Source organism: Falco rusticolus, chromosome 5 (assembly GCF_015220075.1).
Source record: "Falco rusticolus isolate bFalRus1 chromosome 5, bFalRus1.pri, whole genome shotgun sequence".
NCBI classification, from domain to species: Eukaryota; Metazoa; Chordata; class Aves; order Falconiformes; family Falconidae; genus Falco; species Falco rusticolus.
Genome location: NC_051191.1, coordinates 49,190,263 through 49,210,880, shown reverse-complemented (window position 1 = coordinate 49,210,880; position 20,618 = coordinate 49,190,263). Strand labels below are relative to the sequence as shown.

Here is a 20,618-nt window from a genome sequence, read left to right as displayed (position 1 = left end):
ATTATGAGATATTCCTTTCTGCTACAGGCCACAGCTGGATATACCAAAAAATAACCCTCAGGAAAAAAAAGATTAAAGAAATATTTACCTATGAGAAAGAGTCACAGTACCTGGCTTTATTTCATACAGCCAATTTCTCCTTTTCGATCCACCATGTGGGTTCAAGAGAAGAATTTGCCCTTATGTCTCCAAATCTTCAAGCCCCTGCCTCTCCTGAGGACTGCTATAAATCCTGAGTCATTCCCATCTGCAGGACCACAGAAATCCCAGAAAAAGGCTTCTGTAGAAGCCTGGCAGGGCATGAGGATACCTGTATATGTGGGCTGTAATTACCTGCTCCCCTGCCATCCTCCTACAGCACAGTAGCTGTGAACCCTCTTTACAGCACATGTAAAATGGATCCTGACTTCAGCTATTGTGCTGGGCATGAAAACTAGCTTTCAAGTGAATCATGCTGCTAAAAAGTTCAGGTATACTTTGTCTGTTTAGAACAGCAAACCCAAACACTAAACTAATATCTGTATTATAGCTCTTAACGCCTAAGATAAGGTGGGGAGGTGGAGGGTGAAAGGAAGAGAACACAAGTGTAAAAATGTGTAGCCTCTGGGCAGCAGTGGCTGGAATGCCTTCAGGGCACTAGGAGGAAAATACTCAGAGGAGGCACTTTGCAGGCTTTGTAAAGGATAAAAGCATCATTGCCAGTGAAACTGCCCTGCCCCGCAGGCCAGCTGTGTTACTGTTCAGTGACACCACAAAGGGCATTTTGGTTGCTCCCCATTGGGCATGTATCCACCTTAATAACATTTGTGATAGTCTGCTTTGTCCTGCTTGTGACTCAAACCACAGCTCACCCCAGGCACTTTTGTTTTATGCAGCAGTTTTGCCTCCTACCAATCTATGTCTGTACTCCTGGGTTTTCACCTTTTTCCTCCCAGCCAGGGCAGATGGCGCAGTCTGTAACTGACCCAGGAAAGCCGTTCCGGGGAGAAGCAAGTTGGAAGGAGGCAGAGGGGTATCATCCCTTTGCTCAGGGGACAGCTCTATAGAGAGCTACATCTAATTTTGCTTCTGTTCCTCTCCTTTCCTGTGTGAATGGTTTTGATAGGGTGTGTGCAGGGAAGCCTGCCAGGCTCCTGCAGCTGCCTAGCTGGTTACACTTTCCCAGGGAGAAGACATGCAGGTAGAGCTGCCAGTTGTCTTCCTTAGCTGAGCTTGCTGTATAAATGCGTACACTCTTCACATGTTTGACTTTCTTTTGGAGAATATTAGTTCATGCATGTCTGGATGACTGCAACTCAACACACATCAAGTGCCACCTTGTCTTCTCACCCTTTGTATGTCCCCTTGTGTGCTGACTTTAAACATACCCAAACCCAATTGTATATATAGACGCACAGGAATCCATGCCACTGCATGACAACAGCCCTCTCCTGGAAGTGAGAGGCAAAAGGGTTCTCTTGGGTCAATTTGTTTGTCCCTCTGATCAGTGGGGATGCAACACATTCTGAAATAGCTAATAAGAAGTCTAGGTGTTCCCTGATTTTTTGCGGACAACTGTTTACTGCATCAAAAGTTTGTCTTATACTTCTTCCATAAAAGACCATGGATATACACTGATGAGCTTTGATGGGAGCTGAATCTCATTCAATATTTTTAATAAAAAAATAAAACATATCAGTTTTTCTAATCAAGGTGATCCATCTTTTTTTGATGGCAAATTTTAGATCTCTTCTGGGCAACATGGAATTGGCAATGGTAGGTCTTGTTCTAGGAAGATACGAGAGTATTCATACCTCCAACCCTTCCTTCCAAGAGACAGAACAGCAGTGATGGCATATCTTCTGAGCTCATAGAAAGATTTCATAGGCCTGCCCTAACCTCTGGTCCTCCTGCTGTTTTGAATGATACATGCTACGTGGTGGAAAATGAGTTTGAGAGTCCAAATTATTTTATTCCGAGGGAAGTCTAGTATAACTGAAATGAGACTTTTGGCATTTATACTAGCCTGATTTTGTTTTACTGTCTGGATTGCTTGATGCTATGAAGGGCTACACGGTAAGCAAAGCTGTTGCAATGGCCAGAATTTCCTTGTGGGGTTGTTCCAGTGAGTTGAAAACTTAACTAGGAAATCAGATAGTCCTTTACAGAAATACATCATTTACATACTACTTTTCCAAAAAGATCCCAAGAGGACCCTAACATACTGTAGTGAGGTATATTTATGACTTGTTGCATATTTTTTCCATGAATCATATCACATTTTGAAGATAAGAATTTGATAGTAATTGAGGCATGTTTTAGATCAGATAGGAGTGGCAAATTTTATTCGTAGGTAGTGTAAAAACAGAATAGTTCCTCTAGGGTTTATTTCCTTAGCACAAAATCTCACTTCCATTGAATAAAATGCAAGTGTGTCTCAACTTTAATAGGGTTAACTGGATCCACTGAGTGGTATAGATGAGGGTAACAACAGAAGATAATGATTGAGTCTATAAGCCATGTAGAAGCAAAAATAAAACTCAATAGGAAGATTACTGTATTAAACAGGAGCTTTTACATGTGTTCATGAATCTGTATTTACTGTCAGTAACTATATACATAAGAAAATATTTTTTTTACTGTGAAGGTGGTTGAACAACTGGAAAAGAACATGTCCAGGGAAGCTGTGAGTCTCCCTTCTTTACAGAAATTCAGAACTTGACTGGTCATTGTCCTGAGCAAACTGCTTTAGCTGTAGGGTTGGACTAGATGATTTCCAGAGGTCCCTGCCAGCCTCAGTAATTTTGTAATTCTGTAATTTCAAAGTCCAAGGGAAAGTTTAAGAAAAGATAAAACGTACTCTTTTCTAAAGCTTTGTGCTTTAAAAGCTACAGCTTGCTCCAGCAACAAATAAAAGCTTTTGTTTTGTAGACTTTTTGCATGGAAAGTTGTTGTAAATATGAAGTGCAGCAAAAACAAAGCGTAGAAAAATTGTCAAAGGTAAATAGTAAATTTTGGTACAATTTTTCCTTTTTCCCTGGATTTCCCACTCAAAGCAAAAAGCACAGCATCGGAAGTGAGTGCTGGAGGATGGGACTACATTCAGAAAGCTCTAGTTCTTGTAAGCTGGAAACATAATCAATAACCATGTAGCAGAATGGAGAGTCACCAGTATTGTACCGCCCTTCAGAAATCTGCTGTTGCAAAACCAGGTATGGTGACTGTCATGTTCAGGATAACTAGCTAATGGGCAATTACAGTCAAATCCCTTCAATTTTCCCTGTAATTAGAGTAATTATATACCCTACATGCCTATATCCCAAGATGTGAGGACGCTAGAAAAAGTAATTTGTTTTCATGAAAATCTTATTAAGCTGCTTCATTGGTATTAATCTTTCCCTGTTAAAAACTTTGTTATTTCCAATAATTGAAGTCCAATGCATTGTGCTTTTTATATTGCAAAATCCATCTGTATTTTGCCTCGGGGCAAAAGGTCTGAAGCAGCTGTTAATGGAGAAAGGTCTAACAGTATAAATCATTTGAATTTCTCTTCAGTTTGATTCTAAGTAACAGCTGCTTTAGGCTACTTCACAGCACATTATGTTTGTAAAACAATGCAAATTGGGCTGTGTTTCAATGGTTGTCCTGTTTGTCTGGTGAGTGTTAATTCAACACAGTGCTGCATTTTACTGTCATATTTATAAAGAACAACTGATTCCTACCTTGGGAATTCTCTGTCTGGATGTTTTCCACCTTTTGAAGTATAATAAGAGATTGACTTCAGCTGGAGTAGATGATATTTTCATCCCATTGAAACGTACATATCTGATCAAATTCTTTGCCCCTGTTTTCCTTGTGCAATCCAGTTAAGGAAACAGAGTGAGTGATATGTGTTGCATATAGCCTTCCCTTGTGCACAGATAGTTACAGGGCAAACCTGAATGGAACATCGCTGAAAATATTTACTGTACCCAATAGTGACCTAAGTCAAAGTAGCTGTTTTTGCACAAGCGTCCTTTACATGTTTCACTTACACTGAAAGGATAAAAAAACCTAAGATTTTTCCCCTGTCTGCTTTATTAATTTGTATTCAGAAACCTGCTAAGAGTAAATGCTTCACTTTACTCTTAGTATATGGCTAGGATTTGTGCCCTTTCTATTTCCACAGTTTTCTTTTAATTTGCTAGTTTCCCCCAACCAGTTTTAGACAGTTTATTTTTCAGCTAAGCTTGAGGTAGATGTGGGTAACCATTTGAGAATAGTTTTGCACATTCTGAGTCAGTTTTCCCATCTTAGATTCATAAATTCACACATCTTTGCTTCTCAATGAATTTTGGGTGTTTGTTTCTTTGAATGGTAAAGAATTCCTACTCTTTGAGAAAATATATATGTAACACCCATGCAGGTAACAGGAGTTGGCAAATGCTTTAGTGATGCTACTGTAGTTGATGTCACTACATTCATCAAAAATTCTTAACTTTGCTTACAATGTTTTTAGACATCCAAAAGCAATGCAGTGGCCGATATATGGTCAGGAAAACAATAACAGAGAAGCTCTGGTATGTCTTGATGAACTAGTTAAATCAGCACTTTTTTCAAGAAGATATGGCCCCCAATTGCTAAAGCTGGCAGAATAGAGCATTTTACTGCACCTCAGCTGTTCCATTGTACAGTTCTATACATGAGCTTAACTTATCAACAGAAGTTGTTTTGCAGTAAGATACCAGATTATGAGCAGCAGCAGCTGAGGTGCAGCAGGTTTTCCTGTATCTGGAACAGGAGCAAGAATTTCTGGCAAAGGGTCAGTAACAAACAGCTGGGATAGGGGGAGAAGAGGCAGTAAGGTCTTAGCCACCACAGCTGGTTGCTCAGTGAACGTGAATCAAAGCCTTGAGAAAAGCATATACTCAAAAATAGTTTAATAGTTCATGAAGCACCTGTAGTCTGAAATACATTCACAGAGAATATTTGTTGGACAGCTGTAAATGATGAACAAAAGCACCCTTATCTACTCTTGGATCATTTGCACAGAGAAAAGAAGGCTATGTCTGTAGTAAAAAATATTCTTTATGAAGCTCAAGGCCTTGTACCTGAACTTTGAAGATAAAATATTTTGAATGGAGATGACTTTTGTTGAGTGTGTCCTTGTAACCAATATGTCCATATCACTTTGCAAAATGCAATACATTTGAAGTTATGCAAATGGCACCATGGCACCTGCCCTTTACAGTGCTGCAATAGTTTATGAGGAAATACCACAATAGGAGTCAGAGGACATTGAGGAGAAAGAAAGCTATGACACCAGCCAAAAAGAGGTCTTGGTGTCAAAATACTCCTGTTTTTCACCCCTGTTCTGATCATTTCCTGACTCTCCTATACGGAGAAGCACTCACACTATTTATTTATCGATTGACAATCACATCTATAAAATACATGCCCACTGCCTAAGCATCTGGGTGGATTTACATTCACAAAAAGCCTAATAAATCATTCACAACATATTGCCAACAACTGCTAGAGAAAAGAGAATCCCAAAACTAATTAGTATCCGAGAGCACAAAAGCCCTCTAGAAACTTCATTTCTAACCAATTTCACCCCTAATTCTGCTAAGATAACAAGCCTCATGGATTTTCTTAGGAAGAAGCACAGGGAAACAGATAAGCTTTTCTGTGAGCCCTGAAGGCTAGCAGGACTAGCAGTCCAGCTGGGAAACAAGTTCTAGAGCTGAGCATACTTCACAGCAAATATTTTCCTGTCCATTACTGAAACTGGAACTGGCAAAAGAAATCGTCAGGTGAACTCAATGGCTTAAAAGATAAAGGAAAGAAAAAAACAGGTCCCAGACCATTTAGGGCTTTGTAGCTTATGCCAACATGTTCAATATAATCATTCCACAAACAAAACTTTTATAGAGTGCTTTCATAAAAAATGCACTCAGAACTAAGAGTAAAATGTCCATGGAGTTCATATATAAAGCAATAAAAGTAAATTAGTCATGGAGCAATAGAATAAGGTAAAATAAAATCAGATTTGCTTATTTGAACAATTTACAACCTGGAAAATAAAAGACAATAATTTGGAAAAAGTTTTATGCCTTGACAATAAAACCTTTAAACAGTCAGATACATTATCTTACATTTAATGTGAGGGCAAGCAAGTTGAAAGCTGTTTAGAAACCTGCAGAACTCATTGACTTCTACAGTAAGAATTCAGCAGATGAGTAAAATTTATAGAGTTCTGCTGGTGTAGGCTGGATGCTTATGACCTTGTGACACATGCCACCGAGGGTTTAAGCTCAAGAAGCTGACACTGTTCACAGACTTGAAGGGTTCCTTGCTTGGTGGATTGCATTCCACAAGTGCTGGGGTTCCCTATGTACTTCAAGCCTGTCAGGTGCAATACTATTCCAGCAGGTGTTTCGCTTATTGGTCTCATTAGGAAAGGGAAACTTTCTTTGTCCTGTAGAGATATTTTTCCGAACTTCCTTTCTGCCTTTTCCCCACCACAAACCATTATTGTCTAATGGGAAACAGCCACGCTGTTTGGTGGGGGGGAGCTGAACAGTTCTATCACTTCACCAAAGATGGTGGAAACTCTTGTCCTTAGTTCTATGTCAGGGTAATTGTGATGGAGAAACATTTTTCAGAATGTCTAAGGGGAGTTTAGAGGACACTGTTGATTTCCGGGAAGAAGGTGAAGAATCACTAAGTGTGTGCAGAGAACACAATGGAAGGTGAGAAGGAAAATTAAACTACTTCTACTCAAGCCTGAGGACATTCAAAATGCGTATCTAATCAGGACTCAGATAAGATTCTAGTTCATATAGAACATTTTACTTGCTGTGTATCTCATTCAAGAAAATCTCAGAGCTCCTGCTGTTCAATAGTCTGTAAATTCTAAAATATGGGAGAATCCAAGAATCCCCCTCCCCAGTGACATAAACTTCATTATTCCCTCTATTAAACAAAAGACAAATCTTATTATATCCCATGTCTGCTGATTAAAATCAATACCGCAAGTACAGTCCCGACAGTGCAGATGGGGCCAAGCTAAGGAGGGCCTGCTGGGAGAGGTTCTGCTCTATTTGCTTCCCAGCTCTGTCATTCTTTGTTAGGTTTTTACTCAGCCAGCAATTGTCTTTTGGACAGTATTAAAGAGCCGGGAGTTATCTATGCATTTCTACTCAGTGTAGGACTATTACATAAAAATGGCAGAACACACTTACTCAGGGCATAGTCAGAGCACTCTTCGTATGCAGGCTTGTGGCTTACTTCATGAAGAAGTTGACATGAGGTTATTTATTGTCTGTTTCCTAGAGATAGAGCTCATTGTTCTGAGATGACACCTTCAGCAGCACAGATTTTGATCACATAGTTTCTGTGTGGTCACAGACTTTAACTTGAGATTTCCTGCTAACCAGACTGATGCTATCAACACATTGTCTTCAGCACAGGGATTTCTACTTTATTTTCTTGCTTCTTTTTACGGTGAAGTTATCGTTCCTACACAAACAGCAATAGGAGGTAATTGGAGACATGTTCCCTAGCAGTGTGAATGGCATGGGTGTCTTTTTTTGCTTTTTTCTGCTGGAGGTTGGTTCAAGTTGGCACCAGTGCCACCTGAAGTGCAGAGCAGAGTCTGTCGCCTGTGGAACCACCATCTGTTCTACCTGAAAATTCAGCAGGAGTCTCGCTGTGAGGTTCTTTTTGTTGGTCTGCTTCATCAGTGTTTCAGGATAGGGAAGGACGTGCTACGGGTAGTGGGTGGCACGACAGAGCCTGAGGACTTCACAGGTCCAGATGGGCTCCCAGGAGGGCACCATCTACCAGCCCCTTATGAGAAGGGTCTGAGGCACTGATAACCCCCTTGTGCTTCCCAGCACACTCCTAAAGCAGCTGCGCTGCCTGAGACTTCACAGAGAAAGTTCCCCAGAGTCGTGAATATAGCTCCAGGGTCTTAGTCCAGTAGTCTGTACTGGTGAATAAGAAATGATGTACTGATTAAAGGTGTACAATTTTAAGTAATAGTCACTCCTGGTTTATATTTTTTTTTCTGTGCACATCATAACTCCATGGATAGCATCTAAGGGGTCTATGTAGAAGGTATCTGCTACCACAGAAATGATCACTAAATCTTTGTTGTGCAACTAATTTCTGATCCTCCGTCAGATATGCTGCTCTTTGTTCTTCAGAATGTGGCTCAGACATCCACTGAGATCAGCGACCTTCAAAGGCCATCCAAGAGTTTTCCCAAAGGACAGATAAATCAATCTACCAACACTGTCAGAAAAGTAAACTTTACATCAGTAAATTACATGCACTGTGTTTCTTCCCATAGGATGCTTGTGCAGTCCATTGAATGTCTGCTCCAGTGTGTTATGCAAAAGCATCACTAAGACCAAACAGAATATTCCAGTGTTTGAGAGTGTCAAGCCATCTACATTTTTAGAATGTTAAACTGTGATTAAGATCTTTGCTTTTTGTAGAGCCATTTCCAAAGCTCTATCAAAAACGCTTGTAAAATATATAGATGCATACTCTTTTATCAGCCTTCTGGGATAAAATTAAATTTCATATAGATCTGTGCACCTCTTGAATTTTATGAATCCAGGCACTTTTTCACAAAGGACAATCACAAAAGTGATCTTAACTAATTTCACCCTATATAAAGTTAAGTGTATATAAAGTTATGTAATGCCAGAAAGTGGGCAGATGCGATCCCTGTCAAAAGAAAGGAGGCAAGTCTAGTTGGCAATTTGTCTTATTCTAAACTGGATAGTTAAGTTATCCTGGCAGAGTACCTCTCTGGAAGTACCGCACTTTACTGAGTATAGCGGGGTTCCAGGAAAGATTAAGACCTCCTACTATTTGACAGGTGCAATCAGTCCTAGCTCTAATAAATGCAGTCCCTGGTTTACACACTTAGAACGTCCCAAGTATTATTCCTAATATTGTATCTCTGTTTTACTAGGCCAGATTTATAGATTTGTAACTTGATGCTAAGACATTAATCACGAGATGGTACTGACAACACACTGTTAGCAGCTGGCAAGAATGACCAGATTTTTTTTGCAGTATTTTGTAAAGTTAACAAGAAATTCATTGCGGCAGGAGGCAAGGACTGATCTTGACTAAAGCCAGAGCCACTGCAGATGTTATCATGACTAGAGTCATGCATATGAAAAACATAACCCTGAGTTCACAAATCTTAACAGCACCTCCCATGAATCCTCCTAGGCCACATTTAAGATTTTAAGTCTACAATTGTATATCTTACCATTTTCTGCAGGAGGCTTCAAAACACTTCTGTGTAAGCATCACGTTTCATGAATTCATCCACCTGCATAAAGATAGAGGAATATATTCATAGGAACACAGAGCACTGAATGCATCAAGTACTTTGCAGAGGAAGCAGACCACACTTCAATTTACTTACAAGTGAGTTAACAAAACATTGTAACAGAGGATTTATTAAAATGCAGAATGTGAAAATGGGTAAGAATCTGATTCTGAAAATCGCTGAGTGCCTGAAAGGCTGTGTGGAAATGATAGATACTGTGGGAAATATGAAATGCTGTGCAAAAGCTGCACTACAAGAGTGTCTGTCATCATGGCACTGCCCATGGGACTAAATAAATACAATGGCTGCACTCACTTCCATTGCCTCTGATTTTCTTTCTTCGGTTTCTAAGATTGAACTGAATTATGTTTTGTGCAAACACTACATTTTCCTTCCTTCAGATGCTTTCTGATATATCTGCCAGTGTTTGTCACTGTAACAATTTGTCAATAAAGAAAAAGGAGGTGTAGTATCTTAGTCCTTGCTGCAATATTTCTTAATAAGGCTCTTTGCTCTAGGAAGTTCAGTCAAATGTTAACTACTATGAGCTACTGAAGTGATAACAAAACAAATATTTCAGAAAAGCTTTTCAGCTCTGGGACCAAGTCTAGGATGTGTCTCTTTTGTGACAAGACGGGTTCAAAGCTTATAAACAGCCATGACACTAGTAGAATCAGGTAACAAGTTAAAAAGTAAAAAAGAAGCCTCATGAAGGTTTCACATTTTCTCATGTCACGTCTGCAACATTTTTCTTTTTCTTCCCTGCTGTAGATGAGTGTATTCTGTAGTTACAGAGCTGGCAGGACATGGTGTAGATACCTGAGGAGAAGCGTTTTGCTGCAAACTGGTGTTGTGCCATCCTGAACACTGTTGTAGGCAAAAGCGATAGATCTGGTGGACCACAGCAATGGCTGTGACACAGCTGCTTCTGTGCTACATAGATTGTGTTAGGATGAAGACTATGTGATAGCGTGTCTTCCATCTCTCCTGCTTATATTTTGCACAATCTCTTTTCCACATGGTAAGTTTTTTATCTGCACTGAGTGAATATTGTTCTAGCTTGTTCCTTGTTATTGCTGTGATTGAAACAACATTTGAAAATTCAACCAGATCTCCAGAGACTGGACACTGTATTTCTGTAATACCACACAGACCATTTTGTATTGTTAAGAAACATGGACAAACTTAAGACAAATTCTTAGATCAAGCCAAGACTTCCAGTTAAAACTCTCCACTTGTAATGCTGAAGAATTATTACACCTGTATTTACACATACAATTTATTATTTTAAAGATAAGGCAAGTTAACTGTAGCATCCAAAGTAACACCATTTTCTCTAAACAAAAAATAGGATCTACTGGCAGCATCTCAAATACTTATTCTTTACTGCTGGCAAAAATTGAATTGTTTAAATGATGACAAATATGTGCAGTTTACTTTCAGCTTGCTCCTAGTGATTAGATCTGTATAGTAGCAGTTAACCACTTTTAACTTGTTTTATCCCTGTTAGTATTAGGAAATGAGTCAGCCTATTTCCAGTTGGACAGCAACAGGAGATCGTGGAAGTTGGGAGAGCTTCTAATTCTTTCATTCAACATGATTCAAATAGTAAACTTGAAAAAAGAATAAAAATCCTGAAGTCATTTAGGCATCCATGGCAAAGAGTAAAATTTCATTTCTGTTCTCATGTGATTCACTGTGAAGACAAAAGGACTAATATTTAAGATTGCCTCAGTGACTTGGGAATTGTAGAACTTATTTTTAAAGGAAGTTTGTGCAAACATACTCTGTGCTGTGGCACTCTGTGCAAGGACACCCCAAGTCTGGGCTTTGGGACTTAAGCCATTATCCTCATGTAGCAATGTGCTGCTCTGTGAAGATACAGCAACCTGTACAGAGCTACTCCAGGGATCTCTCAGCTGAGTTCCCTTGATAATATAGACATGATGTCAAGCAGTTGCATGACTAAGTATTATCGAAAATCGATGGGGTACTCATTTCTGTTTCCAGTAAGGATTCATATTACCGTAGCGTAGACGTGCTTCTATTCCTTCATCCTTTCACTGGAAAAGCTGACAAAGACTTCAAGACAAGATTGTTAGTATCTTTTATACTGTCTCAATGCTATATGGCCAAAGTTAGTAGGAATTATACAGTGGTGTGGGGTAAATGTTTTTTTTTCCATGGGTGTAATTATGTTCCTGTTTGCTTTCATTTCTTTTTTTCTGCTTAGGCTGCTTGCATATGTACCTTTATTTTCTTTCCTGATGCCCTGTATTACCTAACTCTAGAGTACCTTACTTTGTGGATCAATACACCTACTGGCCAAAAGCATTACAATTTGGAGACCTGCCCCCTGATGCACATGATGCAGTTTCCTTGCTTCCCAAGTGCTGGAGGCTACACGTCAGGTGGTAACTATGGTCAATGGTGAGACAATTTTAGAGTTCACTTCATCTCGTCCCAGAGTAGAAATCTGAAATAGGCCTGATGAATAAATTTGCCTTTGGCTCTCTATTGACAACCAAGGCTGTAAATGCCCACTTTCCTCAGCTCATGTGTGGATGGGTAACTTTGAATGTCATGACTTGTGTTCATTGAGGCTTTTTTTTTTTTTTTTTTTTTGGTTAGTCACCGGTTTAAAAATGTTTCCAATGAGGACAACGGTTGCTAATGTGACTGTAAGCCAATGGTCAGGATGACTGTGTCTGATCTGGGCTAGATACTAATTAAGTCTCCCAGTTTCTTTTATGTGGTTCATGAGATCGGACTTCAAACAACAGCTTCTTTGTCCTGTTCCAGAGCCATGCCTGTTAAAAATGGTACAATAGATATTCCTGGTACAGTAAATATTCCATTCACTAGTGAGCTGAACATCTTTTTGTTCCTCTTATCATAAAGAGAGATTGCTGGTAAGCCTAAAATTGGATCCATTAGTTCTGCGTTTTCTGTTTGTGAATGTGTATGCACTTGTCACACCACCCCTCTGTTCTGCCTGTCCACTCAGTTCTTGTAAGTAGATAGACACTGAAGTAAATGTTATAAGGGTCATGCTCCCCGAGAGGTCCAGGAAAGGAGAGTCTTGCATACCTCTCTACCTTGCCTGCACACAGAAGCAAAGGAGAGAAGTGGAGTGGCAAGGTGATGTGACTCACATATATCTGCACAGAGATTATGATCAGTCCACTTATTCCTCTGGGTTTGCTGTGGCCATGATACCATGAGAATAGCTGAATTTTAGCAGTACTGCACTTGGTCACTGGGAGGAATCTTGCTTCTATAGGGCAGTGGACAAAAATAGCATTCTCAAATGAACAGATAGTTAAAAATGGGACCTGTCATTCTTAATAATGTCAGTTTAAACTTGAACTCAGGGCTTCTTCAAAACACACAGAGCTATAAATGCCACAACAGATTCACATTTAGCGGGTAGCTGGCAACCACAGCATACAGAGGCAGAGTGCAGCTACTGTTTTGTGGCAATGCAACTTTATTACAGAGCTGCTTAATGTTATGCAGGGAACCTGGAGGGGGAAAAAATCACAAAGGGTATTAAAATCAGGTCTGCTGGGAAGCTCTAATTATAGCTGTTGCACAAAATGTTAAGGCCTGTATATAAGTCAGCTTCTGTGTGCCTGTACCTCTTGCCAGCACAAAATGTAAGTACTTTCTCTCTTTGCCTTTCTCCATTTCATAGTGGTCTGTAGAAAGGTGAAGAGTATTGTTTCTACAGAGGCAAGATACCAAAATTTTGTTCTGTGCTACCTGTGGTTGTAGAGATTGGAGGAATCATGGGCAGTGTTCAGCCTTGTACAGGCGTGAGGCTATGTATTAAAGAAAACACTTAGAAATCTGTGAATCATTCCCCAAGCTCCAGCATATTTTCTAAAAGCACTTCCAAGAAGATCTGTAGAGACTTAGAAAAATTGCCAGTACATTTCCAGCACTTGAAAGGCATTCTGAGACATAATATGAAAACAACCAAAGGTGTAAATTTCCATCATAGGAGATGCTCTGGACTACTGATGAAGATTAAATGAGATGAAATATATCTCCTTTGTGTATGAGGTATAGACCAAGCAGACCTTAGAAAGGTTTTTTTGGGGTGGGTTTTTTTTGGGGGGGGGGGGTTGGGGTTTTTTGTTTGTTTTTTATTATTTGTTTGTCTGATTTTTTTAAAGATATATTAAGACACACATGCACACACACACACTGCCTCCCACCTGCTAAAAGATCAAAAGAAAATGCTTGAGACTATAGAGAGGTGAGATACAGCTTTTTTTTTTTTTTTTTTTTGCTTGTTTTCAGCACTGGACAGCAGAGTGAATGATTAAAGTTTGTTGCATGAAATTAAAATGGTCTGGGATATAAAGTAGTGCAATCCTTTCCTTAAACAGAAATCTTTCTCATGATAGAATGATAATGATATGCAATGTCTATAACAGCAGTCTTCCAATAGCAGTTATCCACCCATTGGTAACATTGATAGGCAAAGCCAACCTTGTATCATGGTGTAATTATAGCACATACAACATATTTAGTAAGTTTAAAATTGTGTCTTGTGTATCCTCCCATGTGGTGACAGCAGGTATGTGAGACACACACAGGGGCAGGGGCTGAAAAAGCCAAAGACTTGGGTCTTTGTGTTTTGTCCAATAGGAAAGACCAAATTACATCTTGGCTCTGAAGAATATACTGAGAAATTAAACTCCATGGTTGAGACTAACTGATTCACAGGACATGTGAAAGGGAAGACAGCCAGGGGGTTGCACAAAGTCTCAAAACAGGTGAATCTAAGACTTATAGAATAAAAAAAAAATCTGAGTAATCTTCTAAAAAATATTGAAAAAAACAACAGAGAGATTTTAAGGTACCTTCCCAATTAGGTGACCATCCGCATACAGGACTGTTATTTCTGCCAAAGCCTACAATGCATTGGTGAGTCTAGCTTAAAATGACAGTAAGGAAGAGTGACAGATGCTTTGTCTGCTTGCTGAGGAGTACAATCTTATGGAAATCTCTGGACCATTTGAAATAGTTCTGTGTTACCCAGAAACTATGTTGCTCTCAGTTAAATACCCTTCTCCATTTGCTAGGGTAAGGGAGAAAACATACTTCATTCTGAAATGAAAGCAGGCTTTGTTGTACCCCACCAGGAAACCAAAACTGTGTTCTTGATAAGGAATTCCTGTTGGGCACTTTAACAGCTCAAAGTCAACCACCATCTGCAGGTCTCTGAAGCAGTTTCCTTCCATCAGATGAGACAAATAAAAATCATACAATCATCCAACCTCATTCCAAATGAGGCTGCTGCTGACAAATTGGAAGCAATATTAAAATAAGGGGTCTCCTACCCCACTGGAATTAAAGGTTGAGTGGAAAAGAGTACAAAAATAGCAGAGTATATACTGCCTGGGAGTATAAGACATCACCTATATAACATTATTCCACTACTCCAATGGAAGAAGACTTGGAAGAAGACATCTACTGGCCCATTAAACCTAGGCAAAACCATGTAGGGTGGGCTTCTGGCTAGTCTTACAAACTTATCCTGGGGTACTAGTTGAGGGGTATTCCCAGGAAGGTTTCCTTGTCTCCAAGGAGCTGCTTGGAAAAGGAAAGATGAAGACATAATTCCTGAAGACATACCTGGCACCCACTTTGAAAAAATAACCTTCCAGAATGCTGGACAGATGGCAATCTTAATGAGAGGAGAAGCTTCACTATGTCTACATTAACTTGATTGGGTGCCACTTAATGACTTTATTCATCTATTTAAATCATCTTGCAAAATCCTGTACAAGCTTTATACTGGCAAGTGGAAGAGCAAGGCCCTGTTGCTAGTCACATGGGCTTTTATTGGGTCATAACACATTTTGTGACATGCTCTTCATTTATACTCTTCCCTTAACATTGAAAAATCATTGTCACAATAATGAGCTATCTAAAATCAAGACTAATTGAGACAAAATGAAAACCAGATTGACACTTTGTTCAGACATTTCTAGCTTGTTTCCTCCTTCTTCCCACCTGCAGGGAGGTAAGATAAGGTGCAAGTACAGCAGGGCACATCTTCTTGCTGACCTCTTATTCCTACAGGCAGTTTGCAGGTGGGAGCATTCATCACCTCAATTCTCGTCCCTACTTGTCAATTCAGGCATGGGAGATGCTGGGCATACAGCATCCTTCTCCCCACTTCTTTTCTTGGATCCAAAATGCAGGCAACCCTGATGTCAGTGTATTGATTTAATAGTGGCTGCAGGAGACAGGACTTCAGTCTTCTAAGAGACAAGTGTCTTCTCAAAGGGCCCTGTAAGTTCCCTCTGTAGTTGAGAGGTACAGGCATTTCCAAAGGATGATTCATATAATCAAAAATTAAATGTGTAGAATAGATGGGATGAACCCTCTAGAGGAACAATTTTCTCTGCACTGTCTGTTCAACTAACCTAGATGACAATTTCAGACTAGATGCTTGAATTTTACAGGGTTGCAGTTAGCTAAGGTGAACCCTATCTAAACATAAATTCCAAGGACACAAAACAGTATCTAGAAGAGCACTTTAAACCACAAATGTGGCTGAGTTAAACCTGTATGCCTATTGAAATAAAATGGGATTTGGGTGTGGAGATCCATAAAGAAATTTTGGAAATACCAGTTTAGCTAGTGGAAGCTGGCAAAAATCACCATCCAGTAAGCACACATTTACAGGTTGATTATTTTTCCCTCTGCAGATGAGTCATTTACATGAGTAGTCCAAGAACTATAGTCCTTCTTTTCCTGTTCAAACATGTTCTCTGTAATCCTTTCATTTTCCTTTGAGGAACAACTTCAGTGCTTTCTGTTTTCTTTAACGAAGTTGTTGCTTTGATTAATGATTTAATTGTTTAAACAGTTTGAAAATGTAAAGACTGCCTCTAAGCCAGGGCCTTTTTAATGAACAGCAAGAACAAAGAAGCTGCAGTATATGTTACAGAATTGTCTTCATTGTGGTGGCCCTGGTGAGATCACCAATTCCCTTGTCCACCTCTGCAGTCTAGACATTATTTCCCGTGGAACAAACCCTGAGATCTATACTCAAAATTTAATCAGGAGAAGGAAACAATAATGGCCCTGAGAACAACTTCTGGAGCAGCCCTGCATAACCTGAAGCTATTTTGTCTTCCCTGCAGCAGCGTGCTCCATTTTGCTTGACATAATGATAATGCTCAGGAAAAGGCAACACTGTCAATCCTAAGGAAAGCTGACCCACATCCCTGTCTACCCGCTCTTGGAAGCGTGATGAGAAGGTTTCACTCATTACCTTTACCTCTGTCTTTTAAGAACGATAGCAGCATGAGAGAGTTTTTAATGAAAGAAACGTTATACGTTATCTCTGTGCTTTTAAGTCACACCTTAAATCCCCTGCCCATTTCTTTTTAGGTGACATTGGCCTCCTTCTTTCACAAAGCCTCATCCTGTTTTATCTCCCCTCCCATATTTCTTCTTCTCTGCATTGACCTCTTGCCACAATGACTATCCTCTTGCTTCTGTTAATTGAACTTTGATGGTGTCGAAATAAAGTTTCACTGTGCTGGTGTACTGCTGTGTGCCACTTTCCATAAAAATATGCTTTTCTCTTTCTTCTCTTCAATGCTTCTGTTATTTTAGTGCTCAGTGCTGTCATCACTTTACTTGCTTCCTCCAACTCGCAGCCCAGCAGAAGGTGAGAGAGGCAGTCAGCTTTCAGCTCAGGATGACCACTCAAATATATGGAAAGAGCTGTTTTGTTCTTTTTCTCAGAATCAGAAGTGCTGAGAAACGCAGAGCAGGCACTGTTCTGCTCTGCAGCTCACTGCAAGGTATGGTTTGTTGGGCTGATAAGAGGCTCTGTGCTTGCACATGAGTAGCTCATGATAAGGGAAGTGATTCAGTGCCCAAATGTCCTATTATCAAGAATGTACAACATGTAAAAGAAGTGTCTGCTCCTAGACAAAGATAGTGAAGTTGTTAACAAAACCCAAACAAAATAAACCTGCCTATATTGTAATTAAAACCACAGGAGATAATGTGAGTGTTATGCATTGCTTGGACTGTAGCTGTAATATAGGTGCTATCTTTTGCTTTATTGCATGATTTATTTCATTTTTATCTGCTTAAAAAATACTCATTATGGATGAGCTGCAGGAGAGTGATTTTTGGATAGACATGGGTCAAAATTAACACATAATGAAAGGTGACCTTTCAAAAGGGGGATTACCTATAAATAGCAATGGTTATCCTTCACAGACTTCTGACACAAGCCTGCCAGGAGTATGAAAAGGAGACCCTTTCCACCAGTTCCTCCAACATTATTGCAGATTGGCACATGATACATTTTGGCCATGAATATCTGAAGAGAATTTGCAAGGGATCAAGCAAAAAGCCTTAGCAGCTGGCTGGCTGTCAATATTCCCTTGTGTTTAAAAATTAGCTCAGAGCTTCCTTCTCTTTCCCCATTAACAATGACACACACTTCACTAGAAAGGAATATTAAGATTTTATGTTTGAAATATGTCACTTTGGGAGCTCATTTATTTAAAAAATTAATTGTAGCAATTTTTAAAATTAGCCAAGCAGTGTCAGCAGAGTATATTCAAACCCCAGAGGGCTTTAGTATCAGGCTGCAGTTCTTAACTACTGTTTTAACTTCTGCTCTGCACCATGGATGGATGAAATCCTTTATTTGGAATGAGGAAGAACTGGTATTCCTGGTAATTTACTACTGTTAATCTAAAAGAAGTGAGTAAATTAATCAGGAAAAGATAAAGTCTGTTCTGTTTGTAATGCATGTTCGTTACTTTTTTGCCCTGTAGGATTGTTATAAAATAATATTTCAGAGTTCTTATTTTGTGAACCTTCGCCTGAAGGTCACTCTGCAAAGAGTCAGTGCATAGATGATGGTTTTAAACAGTCAGATGTAGTCAGTGTCTGAACGCTTCTGTACTTTTTGGATGCTTATGTGTCTGCATCGCATTTTCAGGTGCATCCTGTGTGCAACCAGAGATCGCCAGCAGCCCCTCCACAACAGGTAAAACTGTTCCGTGGTTCTGACTTTTGTGGCCTCATGTACTTAGGATAACAATTCTGAGAAAAAAACCAACCCAAAGCAGCTTGGTTGTTGTTGTTAGATTTATATTGGGTAATTACATTGTTTATTGTCAGTATTAAAATGATGATTATTAGTGACCAGGATCTGTATACAAGACCAAGGCCATGTACTACATACTGTTGGTAAACAAAGTAAGAGATGGTCTTTGTTGGAAGGCATTTACAACCTAAATAGACATTCAGACAAGAGGTGTTATTATCTCCACTTCACAGATGGTGACCAAGATATGCTGATATGTTGTGCCAAGGGATAGGCGCAAATGTGAGGGGGCAGGGAGGGAGCAAGCCAAGCGCTGAAGTGGGGTTACCAGGCTGCCCTGACCACGACCATGCTTCCTCACTGCACCTGCTGCAAACCTAACAACTACCGGGTTTCCCTCTGCTCGAAGACAGGGAATGCATGACAAGCAGCTTCCTCTTGGTATACAGCAGCCCTGGTTTTGCCCTCACAGTTGATTTCTGCCAAGCGGTGCCAGGTTCCTGTTTACCCAGGAAGTATTTGTTACTGGTTGGCTCCACAAAAGAGATATCCGTCTTGCAGATGTTTTTTCAATGCACATTTGCAGTTGTTTCTCTGCTTTAACATCATGATCTGGAAGCTGCTCACTCTGGATGTTTACAGCTGTTGTTGGGTTTAACAGCAGTGCTTCATTCAAACCTTTCTGCAGCCCAGAATTCATCCCTGATTATTTTGTGGGGAAATGTCGCCTTTAAAAAATTAGGGTTCTTAGAGATGAGTTAGTGAAAAAGGTTATGTAACATCGTGCTGGCACTAGAAACAGACTCTGTGACACAGAAGATAGCTTGCAGTCCTGTGTTACTGCTGCCTATGATACAATGACTTATTTTCAGTGCAACACTACTGAGCATTGCAAATTCTCTTCTGACATGAAAACCCCCTGAACGGTGACACGGATCTCTCTTTTACTATTGCTATCGTGTTTATACTTACATGCAACTCCAGTCTGGGATCAGTGCCCTATTGTGACCTCTCTCACAAGGACAGATACAGAAAATCATCCCTGTCCTGAACTACCAGGAGAATAGGAAATGTCAGCAGATGCTAACTGCCAATTTACATCTCCTGGTTTTCCTTCCAGCATAAAATTGAGGGTAGCTTTATCATGCAGCTGCCTTGCTGCTCCACTCTAACTGGCAGGTTAGTTTTTAAATGTGATTTATAATGTGGATCTTGTTTCTGTGTTGGAGTGCTTTTGGATTACAGTATGGAATTTGAATGTGTCTAAATAAAGGGAATGCAGTGGTGGTGGTGGCTGGGAGGCAGGGATTATATGAAAGCTTTCAGGATGCTCCGAGCAGTGTGTTTCAGTAGCCAAGGGATTTTTATGGGCACAGAGGCACAAAGTAACCCCTCTAATCCCTTTCTCACTGGCTTACAGACTCTGAAGAAGCTTAATAATTACAGGGGAATGCAGTCAAAGTGTTTTTAAGGACATATGTGCAGAGGCTTATGTTAGTCATTTCCTAACAGCGAATGCACTGGCAGATTCTCAAGGAGAAATCTCAGTGCAAGTTCTCCCTTCTCCCACCTCCCCAGCAAAAAGATGACGATTTACACTTATACCAAAAAGAGGCTTAACCAGTGAGGACATGAGGGAATATTTCCCAGCCTGTAGGATTATGATTTTTCCACAGCCACACCATGCACCCTCCTCTTTCTGGTGAAATACAAAGTGTGTCCCTGTTCTGTTGAGCCCCTGAGATGATGGGCTTTTTTCAGTGAAAAGGTCAACAGAAAGCTTGAGTGTTGCCTTTAACTTATTATCCTTCTGGAGAAGTATTTCACCTTATCTGAAATTACTAGTTCAGCTGATGGTGACTCTGCTTCTTATGTATCGCTACACATAAGTATGTCCCTTATACATAACTGCGTGTGTACTATATATATGCATACACAGGAGGTGTCCAGGAACTGTTACTGTGCTCAGCTTTTAGTTTCACAGCTGTGTCATTTCTGGAGGAATCTGTGCCCCAAAGGAAAGATATGGTGTTACTCCCTCACCCTGGAGAGTTTTTGTGATTTTTTTTCTTTGACAGTCTTGCCCAATTCAAAAATTATGGCACAGATTTTCCCTCATTCTTCCTCAATTATCACCTCCTAAGAAAACTGGGCACAAAAAAATTACAGCGCCATGAAAAGTTTTTTTGAGTG

The 20,618-nt window shown here is 39.9% G+C and overlaps 1 long non-coding RNA gene across 1 annotated transcript in view; it reads right to left on the bottom strand.

Annotated features, from left to right (window-relative positions):
- LOC119147953 overlaps positions 1 to 20,618 on the bottom strand; it is a 42,655-nt gene that overhangs the window by 17,286 nt on the left and 4,751 nt on the right. The window contains exon 2 of the long non-coding RNA XR_005104247.1: positions 9,257 to 9,319. This is a non-coding gene — a long non-coding RNA (uncharacterized LOC119147953). The remainder of the gene's footprint in view (positions 1 to 9,256; positions 9,320 to 20,618) is intronic.